The 10,244-nt window shown below is 42.9% G+C and overlaps 1 long non-coding RNA gene across 2 annotated transcripts; it reads right to left on the reverse strand.

Annotated features, from left to right (window-relative positions):
- Positions 1-1,002: 1,002 nt before the first annotated feature.
- LOC131924548 (uncharacterized) lies at positions 1,003-6,760 on the reverse strand. 2 transcript variants are annotated; one of them, XR_009382936.1, is made up of 3 exons: positions 6,687-6,760; positions 4,138-4,310; positions 1,003-1,822 (listed from the first exon to the last, which is right to left on the reverse strand). It is a non-coding gene; the product is annotated as an uncharacterized LOC131924548 (long non-coding RNA). The 2 variants fall into 2 exon arrangements; XR_009382935.1 differs by having other exon boundaries at positions 1,003-1,795; positions 4,021-4,310.
- Between the last annotated feature and the right edge of the window lie 3,484 nt (positions 6,761-10,244).

Consider the following 10,244-nt stretch of genomic DNA (forward strand, 5'->3'; position numbering starts at 1 on the left):
TCATAATGCTGCTTACACAGCGTTATCTTTCTGATCTATGTCAGGCACAGTGTAAGTAAATACAGTTTCCACCAGTGCTTTCAATGGTCCTTGCAGTGAAAGGTGGGCCTAGATTCAATGCAAAGCATTTTTTCTGATGTTCAGGTTCAACCCAAGGCAAAATCTAAGCAACAGTAATAAAGGCAACAAAGGACACCATACAGAAACCTACTAGAAATGGCTAATCGCTGCAGGTATTTCAGGGAGGCAGACGGTTTGAATGACATGTTTTTCAGGCCCTGTGCTCAAAGCTTTTTTACCAGAGCACTCACTAGAATTCTATTACTGGCTTAGGATACACACAGAGTTATGAGAAGAAAAGGTTACCCGGACACGAGTTTGTCTGGATTCTTCCGAGATCATGATGCTAACTTACTCTCCCTGTTTTTACTCCAGTCAACAATTCCACTTCATAGAGCCCTGCTTTCTCAGCCCAAATTCCCAGATGGTACTCGCAAAGTCCTAGTCATGACTTTCCAGGTATTACCCCGGTAATAGACCCTCTCAACGCTGTGCACACGATTGCCAAAGTACAAAACACGTGCCACACCCCTGAGCCTGGGAAGTCCCCATGTTCTCAGGGCTGCTCGTCTTTAGTAGAGGACAGTTTCCCAGCACATCTTTCCTGCTGAGGAGCAGCCAGGAACCTTAAGCTAGCCTAATTATTCCCACCAGTCTCACAGATATTGATTGGCTTAAGCTACTCAGGGTGGCACCACCCCTTCACAATGGCAAGGCAGTAGGTACAGTGTGTGATTCGGGTATTGATAATTAATTCAGATAGGAGTTAGCCTGATCTAAAATTGTCCCAATCAAAGCGTAACTCAATTCTTTACTCAGTAGTTAATGAACATGTTTTTTTGTTTGTTTGTTTGTTTGTTTTTGTCTCCACTGATGCTAAGAAAAATTCATGTAGTTTCAGGAGCTACTGGCAGCGTCTCATTGACTCAGCAAATACAAGAATTACTCTTTCTGTTCTTTTATTTGTTGATGAGGCCAATAAAAGAACTGCAACAAGAGTCACGAAAGTTCTAAGGTAGCCTGCGCCATGCATTAGGTCACCCCTGAAGCCTGCCCACTCCAGACTTCCTGCTTTCAAGAGCCACAAGCTTCCTCATTGGTTGGACCATTCTGGATTGCGTTTCTGTTGTTTGCAACCCGGAGACGCTTGACTGGATCATCTTCCTGCTGCCTCCCGGTTGCACTAGAATAAAGTTGTAACAAGAACCCAAAGCAACAATGACTTCTTCCAGGGTTAATACATCAGTTTCACGGTGCTAGGACCCAGGTTTTTCTAGTGTATCCTTACCCTCAGCATAGCATGTGTTGACAATCTGTATAATTGAGGTAGCTAAGGACTAAGGCTTTGTTTTGGCTGAAAGGTAAAGTAAGGAAAAAAGAGCACGTTCCATTTTCTTTTGAAAAGGCACCTACAGTCACATTCTGTTGACCAGTGAATGGTTGTTTGGCCACATTGAGCTGCCAGAGAGGCTACTGTTGCAGATCTTTCTGGAATAAGCACTCTGACACCAATCAGAGCGGAAGAGAAGAGATGTCACCCATGGACCGAAGCCAGGACAGCTCCCGAAAGGCTTTGGTACCAGGTCCAGTTTGTCTTCTCTAAAACCACAAGGTGGGGCAGGCAAGCAAATGAGGTTTTACAGAAGTGTGAGTGACAGTCACCAGGTTGTTAAGGGCAACGGCCCATTGCTTATTCCTCCAGGTCATTCTGTTCCAGGCAGCAGTTGAAGTCATCCTTAGCAAACAGGAAGTACAAGCAGTGCTGTAAATAAATCACTCACTATATCAGTATCTAATAACTGGTCTTTCCTACCTTATTCTACTTCACTATGACATGCTGTCTTTATCTGGGCACCTATATGTGTCCAGCTTAGAAATTCTACTGTAGAAGAAGAAGAAGGAATGTTGGGAGACCTTTATTCAGAGTGTTCCATCCTGGGGCAATAAATAACCTACCTCCTACAACCTACCAAACCATTTGTGTGTTCGTTTAAACTACTTACTGTCTGCCTCAGCTTAGCAGAACCTCAATCCCACCTGCTGAGTTCTACATAAATATAATTCCATATTGTGTATATGCTTTTGTGCATCATGGTTAAAGTTCAATCTTAATCTCTGATGGACAGACTGGAATGAGGCCAAGTTGCTCTCACTTGCTGACACTGAAGCTTGAAAAGGATAGTAATATAACCACTGGGCCACCCTCTCTCCCAAGGCCAGAGGAGGCACTTTGGTGTTTGGGGGCCATTTTAGAGAACTACACTAATATTAACTGTATAGACAACCAACAATAATGTTCAGTAAAAGACAATGGGTCAACCTTGACACTGATACTTGTGGATGTAGCATGTAGGAATCTAGGTTGATAGATTTAAATGCACCCAGTAGTAACTATTGCTGATGAATATCAAAGAACCAAGCTGTTCTAGTCCCCCATACATTTCCAGTATGGGATCTGCTCATGAATACAATATATTTTAGGGATGAGAAAAGTATCAGAATTGGGTTAACGATAAATCATTAAAATAATCTATAGGAATCCAAAAATTGTATTAACCACTAAATATATTCTAAGTGCTATGGGTAGTAGGGGGGCAGATAAATACAGTGAGACTAGGCCCCTCCCCCTATGACAGGCAATCTGATACTATAGGCAGTGTAGCACCTCTCATAGCGATTTATTTTCGTGTGTGTGTGTGTGTGTGTGTGTGTGTGTGTGTGACATGAGCACAGGTTCTCACAAGGCCAGAAGAGGGCATCAGATCCCCTAAAGCTGGCACTACAGGTAGTGTGAGCCACATGACGTGGGTGATAGAAACCAAACTCTGACCCTCCAGAAAGAGTGGCAAGTACTCTTAGCCAAGCCATCTCTCCAGTCTCGTTCATAGCATTCCCGATTATTTAAAACATTCAGTGACCCCACTGTGAACAGGAAAATACCCCTACTTCTTAGCAGGATAGATGGCATTTACTTCAATCACATACAAGCTCTTAATTTGCTCGCATTTTCCTGTAACACATTATACCTGTCACACTACGGCCTGTTATATGAACCTTCTGTGTTGTCTCACACCTTCATGCCATTCCATAAACTCCCATCTCGGCCTGAAACTGTCTCCTGCTCTAATGAACTCATACTCATGCTTCAACACTCAGCTCAGTTTTCATCTCCGTTGTAAAGACAGTTTTTCCCTACCTCCGTGAACAGTATTAAATGCCTCTTCTGGTTGCGCTTGTCGCCTGATCTCTACCCTTAGAGCCCACTAGGCTTGGGGACCCTGAAGCATTTTATTTTGTCCAGACGGCTGCCTATCCACCGTGTCTAGCATAATGCTTTGCACACAGAAGTTCAATAAAGGTTTGTTGAATTAGTGAATGGTCAGATGTCTTAAGTTTACGCATGAACTCGGTGTAGAGTCTATCACCAATGAATAACATCTCAAGTTTGGTGAACCATTTCCTTGATGTTTGAAATAATGTGAAGTTTTAACTTCCACTGAGGATTCTCTTGAAAGCTGTGTGGTTTACTGTCCATGAATCTGTCTGAACTTCTTATTCCGTATAACAAGTGACTGCAGAATACAAAACAAATCTCCATCACTGCCATTCCCCCACTGCTTTATGAGCAGCTTCTACAAGCATACAGGGAAAGAAAACCCCTCGCAACTGTCTTCCGCTCCCAATTGCATTGGTAACATAACCTTCTGTACCACTTGAAAATCCACATTGACTCCCAAATGGGGAACCTGTGGATTCTGCCTGAGAAAAGGCAGTATGAATCTGAGAAACTTCTGTCTTGGGAAGCCAGAGAGAGCCCTTTCTCTCTAGGTATTCAGAAGTCCAACAACTATAACCTACTGTTTAGTTCTCAGGGGGTGCCTTTCGCCATGGGCAAAGAGGCAGATTCCTATGTAGCAGGACATTGGCAATATACCAGAATGTCTGAATGTCACTAATTACCTGGCCTGACTCGGTTCCTGACTCTGGGGCCGAAAGCTTATTATTAGAGTCATTTATCTGGCTGGACACATTGTGTTTATTTGTTCTTTGCAGAGAAGTAGAAGTATAAAATTGTACCAAAAATAAAAGTCTTCCAGTTTACTTATTTTTGCCCAATGCCACCCTTTGCCGTTAGTGAGGAGCAGTGTTCAACAGCGCAAGCGACAGACTTGGAGGGGTGTGTCCTTGAGTTCAGCGTTCACTGACTAGCTGCATGGATTTGGGCTGCTGGCTTTCTGAGCTTCCGTTCCCTATGAAATAGGAGTAAGAAAAATGCTTCTAAAATTATGAGGGTTATATAAAATAAAAATAAGCCTTCAACATGCGTGGCTCAAAGTAAATGGAAAATGATTAGATATAGATATTATTATGACTAAGAAAGGGCTTAGCTTTGAGGGAGGCACTCAGATCTTTGCCATGAAGTCTATAAGAAAGATACTAAACACTAAGCCATAAAAAAAATGGGAAATACGTTCCTCACATAAGGATTGGATGCTATCTTATTATTTATGAAAAAACAAGGCAATATAACATACCTCTGGAATAAAGGGTGCTATACCTGTTTGCCTAGCATGGGGACAGGAATCATGACTGTTTCTCCTATTAAAATGTACACTGTGCTGATTAAAAAAAACAGCACAAAATACACGAGGCAGCTCAAATCATAAAGAACCAGTGTCAGGGCCACCAACTAAAGCCCACATGGATGAAAATCTTCTTCAGTGGCTGCATTCAGTGGAAAAGCTCCTTTCTTACGCTACACAGGCACACTGGGTTTTAGCTGCTCCTCAGGCTTTATATGAATTTCATATTGCTATTACTAAAAAAGAGCAAATATTCAGTGGCTTCAATGATATAAACTTGATTACGGATCCAGAAGCCCTAAAATCAAGGTGTAATCAACAATGGGATCTTCCCAGCAGTGCAGAGACAGACTCAGTTTCCCCCTTTTCTGCCTTCTGAAGCTGGCTGCCTACTCCTTGTCTCCTACAGTCTTCGAAGCTAACACTACAGACTTTCCTAATCCCTCTAGTCAAATCCCTCTCCTTCCAGCCTCTCCTCTTTCTTCCCTCCTAACCCTCCTACCTCCCTCTCTCAAGAATTCTTGTGATTATGTTGGACCTTCCCAGGTGATCTCCATATTTGAGTGTCTTAAATTTAATACTAACTACAATGTTTTGTTTTGTCACATAGAGCAGGTTTCATGTGTTAGGATTTAAATTTTTTTGGGAGATGGCACTGTCCCATCTACCACAATGATGAGGTTAATAAACTCATAGATTAAAACATTTCAAATACTGAGGACTTGGAAAGTAAGGTAAGCTATTAAAACACCAATGTGAACTTTTCCTCTCTCCCCAGTGATAGCTTTCTGTTGAGCTCATTCACAACTCTCAAATTTGTCAAGCAATTGGACATTTGATTTTCTAAAAATGTGTGAATTATTTTCTCTCTACCATAAGCAAGTGAATTATGTCTTAACTGCATACATATGCAACCGTATCCATGTGAGTTTCTTTTTAATAGACAGTAATCTTTTCATGGTTTCAGATGAAAGAAAAGAATATGAAACTCTTTCAAATTGAATTTAGAAAAGAAGCCAAGGATGGTATAGTTATTCTGAATTAAAACATGTTTTCTGAAATGAGCCACAGTCATCAAATTTTACTCATACATAATAACCCTGCTGGGAAAAATTCTTAAGGTGTGGAAAGCACCGAGAGAACATGGTTCCTATTTAAGGATCGAGACAGATCTGGGTCATCTGCAAAATCACAAATTTTCTCCAGACCATGAAATAGTCAGGGTTACAAAGTAACCAAGGAAATTGAATTTCAAAGCCAAAGCTCACAAAGAGAATGAGACACACGAGCCCGCTCATCTGTGACAGAGCTCGGGGGAAGAGCCAGCCACCACAAATGGATAAATCTGGAGGTTTAACAAATGGGAATACAAACTGGCACATCATTTCAGAACTGGGGCCCCAGACACATGGGGAGCTCACATTCTTCTCTGCCACCTTATGTGTGCTCACAAGGAAAAATCTAGAAAAAGAAGAGCAGAGGAAGCCTTTCGGTGGCCCAGTAGTGAACTCCTGGGGTGGGTGGGGAGGGACCGTGTGAAATACAACCCACTTCCTTCCCACTTCTTCTCCCCTGGGGAACAGATAAGCCCTTAAAGCCCCGAAGGACAGCACAGGACACCTTCCCCATTGTCAGGATTCAAGGGAAAAAATTGTCTGTGAGAAATACAGAAATTAGGTTCGTGTACTCCTAGAGGAAGAGAAAGTACATTCGGGACCAGTATCCTGTATCCAAACAGGTCTGCTCTCTAGGGCAGGGCTGAGGACTCCAAGGAGAGGGTCCCTAACTTCTCCCTGACTGCCAGAGATACCAGGCAGAGTTCGGTAGAGAGGCAGGGAACATGAGAAGAGAGTTTCCTTCGGATTCTAAGCACGGAGAACTTGACTACAGCTAAAGCTGGAACAGAAGAACCTTCCATCCACCCCCACAAATTGGTACCAAGTAAAAAGCAAGAGAAATTCTGCTGGTAGAGAGGGCGAGGGGTGAGGGACAGACATGCAGAGCCTGCCGGGACCTGACAGTGAGATCGGAAGAGAGAAAAACCTTCTGTCCGGTGGAGGACCACAGGACGCAGAGGACAACAACAGCAACCCACTCTGAGAATGTGAAGCCTGTGAGTCAGAGGTGGTAACCATAGAAACAACAGAACCCAAGCTTAGTCCAAGCACCAAGATTGACTCAACCCTTCACACTGGAAGAAGAAACATACTCATTTCTTGGCATAACTCCTATTTACTTCCTTCTTTGTATGTATTCGCTATATGATATTTGGCATTTATTCAAAGCTTAAAGAAAAGAAAAACACAATTTTTAAGTAGTTGAAAATAAACCACAAGAGTTAAAGCACACATTAGAAACAGACTCAGCAGCAACACAGATGTTAGAAGAAGAGAACTTTGCTGTGGTTAACGTAACCAATGATCTAGTGGAAAAGGCTGACCAGGAAATTTAAGAAGAGTGGACAATGTTAAAGGCACTTAAATGTAAATGACAGATGTCGAAGTTGCTTAAAAGGCTGAAGAGGTGGGAGCTGAAGAGCCACACCTGGGTCCTCAGGCTCACATGGCAAGCATTTTTTCCAATTGTGCCACCTCCCTGAAAACATAATCTTAACCAGTTTAAGACATATCATACCTGAAGAGATCCAATAACGTTATAGGCTAGACTGAACAGAACTTAGTAAACTCCTCAGACCCATTAACAGCCACTTTATCTTGAACAGAGCTTCCCAAGTACACTTGCAGAAGGGACTAGCCCACAACTCACCTGGGTTCGAATTCCCAGGTTCCAGGAAATGCGGTCTGCAGACTGGGGCCTGGACACACTGTGGACTACTTGAAGTTGTTGAAGCAACTGGTACAGTTATCACATAAAATGAACTCATTTTTCTCTTCAACTCTAGTTACTCATTGGTCAAAATAAAGTCACAAAACTTGGAGTATGAGTAACTCTTTTATAAACAGAATTATGGCTTTTTCAAAGACAGGGCCTAAGACACTGCTGTTCAGAGGGTGGGTCATAGCAGCAGCTACGTCACCTAGAACCTTGTTTGATGTCCAAGACTCCCGAATCTTAACTCCCTGGTTCCAGGCTTCAGCAGAGTGGAATGCCACTTTGGTTTTGTTCGGAGGTGATTTTGATTTCTCTAAATCTGTACCTCAATCTTAGCTAGGAGTATATCTGGGTTTGCATTTGTTTCAATGACTGATGGAAAACTTTAAGCCAAGCTTTGGCTACTAACACACTCTACTCAGCCCTGATGCTTATGTTTTGTTTGATGTAGATTGACATTGGGTATTTAGTGATGCATTTAACATTCATAGATGTCATGCTAAGGGTTTTCCTTAGTTGCCATTTGCAACACCCAAGTGGCTACAGTAGAAGAGAGGTCCTCTGTGTTGGCTAAAAATTCTACTGCCAGGGAAGCTTCTTAGGCCTTAACTTGGCAGTGCCTGCTGCAAAATCAAACCTGCCAGAAGTGGCAGAAGATCTTATTACCTTAGTGAGTTTTTGTTTCTCCCTAACCAAAATTACGTGATAATCTTACTAAGCCAGAGGCAGGTCGGGTACCACTCTTTGCCTGTCTAAAAGTAGTAAATAGCTCTTCAACAAAGAAAGAGCTCACACACAGAGGAGAAATGGATAGGTAACTTACAGGTGACATTTACTTCTTAGCTTTCACTGCTCAACAAAAAGAGCCCAGGCAACAATCCACCATGCCCCGCCCCCCGCCCCGGGGGAAGCAACGAACAAAAAACGTGTCATTTGCTTTCAGACAAATGCACAAGCCCAGCAGAAAATAGCTAGCTATCTAAATGAAATCAGGAAGACAGGATGTCTCTTCCTCCCCTGTGACTAAACACAGCTGGGGCCAGGACACCTGTAACCAGAGTCCCTGGAGCTGCTATTGTGGCCAGCTCTCTGAGTTGTCTGTTAAAGAGACAATATGTGTGTGTGTGTGTGTGTGGGGGGGTGTTTCTCTCCTGAATGTAACAGTGAGCTACGTGCCTTGCAGCTACCCACCCCGCCAAGAGTACTGGGTGAAGATGCCTTTTCTAGCTAGTAACCCAATCCACCTGTAAAAAGGTTTCCAAAGTGTTAAGGAAGTTTTCATCCCTCAGGAAAGGAGCTAGTATCTCAGGGAATGAATGGCCTACTTCCCTCAAAAGCTAGTTCTTCACAGTCAAAGTGAAGAATTAGGGCAATGATACAGATAATTCAGGCCACCAAAATCCACATTGGCCTGAATTATTCGAGTTGAGAAGCAGTACTCTTTGCAGGGTGTGGTCCCTGTATGCTTCAGCCGGGCTGAGGTACCTGCACTTCCTAACTTGGGACTCGGCATCATTTACAATCAGACAACCCAGGCAGTGAAAGATTTAACATGACCTACTTATATCCTTTCTGCTTGGGTTCCTCACCCCTTGCTTCTGGTTCTGACTAGCTCCATCCTTCCTGAGCTGCATGACCTGTCACCTGAGGGAGCCAGGGGACAGCCATGGGGTTTTCACCTGTTACTTGTAGATTCAGTAATCCGAGGACTGGGTGTCCCATGCTTAATTGTCTGTATATGATTAAGGCTCCTCTTTTACATCTAGGATTTTTTATACTTTTACCCAAACCCTTTAGGACAGTTTTTTTGGTTTGCAGAGTTGTAAAAACAATCAAACAGTTCCACATCTGGTTTTTCTTAATGTTAACAGCTTGCATTACCATGCCAAGTTTTCTACAATTAATGAATCAATATTGACACAATATTATGAACTAAAAGCTGTAATTTTTCATGTTTACTTTGTGTGTGTGTGTGTGTGTGTGTGTGTGTGTGTGTGTGTTATATGTGCACACACGTGTGTCTGTATATGTAGAGGCCAGATGTCCTGGGTCTTCCTTAGTCACTCTCCGTCTTGTCCTTTGATGCAGAGTCTTCCATTGAACCTGGTCTCCTCAAATGGCCAGACTATTTGACCAGCAGGCTCCAGGGGTCCTGCGTCTCAGCCTTCCCCTCCTCCATAGACTCACACAACCATGCTTGGCATTTTCATGCGAGTGCCAGAGATCCAAACTATGGTCTACGATAGTTTTTTCAGAGTTTCTATGTTCTTAGAAGTTGCACAGCTTTGTGATACCCCAGTCAATGTACAATGTCCCTCATTTAGTGTCTGTCTTACGTCTTTCTCTTGATTGGCCTGGGGTTACAGACATAGGGATAGATGCTGTGGTTCCAACGCCATGCTCACCGTGCTTATCAGAGTCATGATACTGGCACGGATTATCACTGGAGGCGAGGTTTGCCAGATTCTTCCAGTGCAAAGACACGGAGAAATCCTTAAGGCCATGCTGATGGATCTTGATTTCTACTTCTATCCACCAACGTAATCTATGTAAAGTACAATCAGCGTGGACCGCATGGCTACCATTGCTGCTTGACAAAGTTCCAGCATTTCGACATTGCAGACCACACTTCTACAACATCTTTATACTCTCATTTTTAATGACTCCCAATATTAATGCCTTTCCCCTTGGGGAATTTTGTGTGGGCTTTGGTAAAGGATAAAAATGTGTACAATGGTAGCCTCTCTAAATAAAATAATTCTTTGGAAA

This window comes from Peromyscus eremicus, chromosome 14, assembly GCF_949786415.1.
Source record: "Peromyscus eremicus chromosome 14, PerEre_H2_v1, whole genome shotgun sequence".
Lineage (NCBI taxonomy): Eukaryota > Metazoa > Chordata > Mammalia > Rodentia > Cricetidae > Peromyscus > Peromyscus eremicus.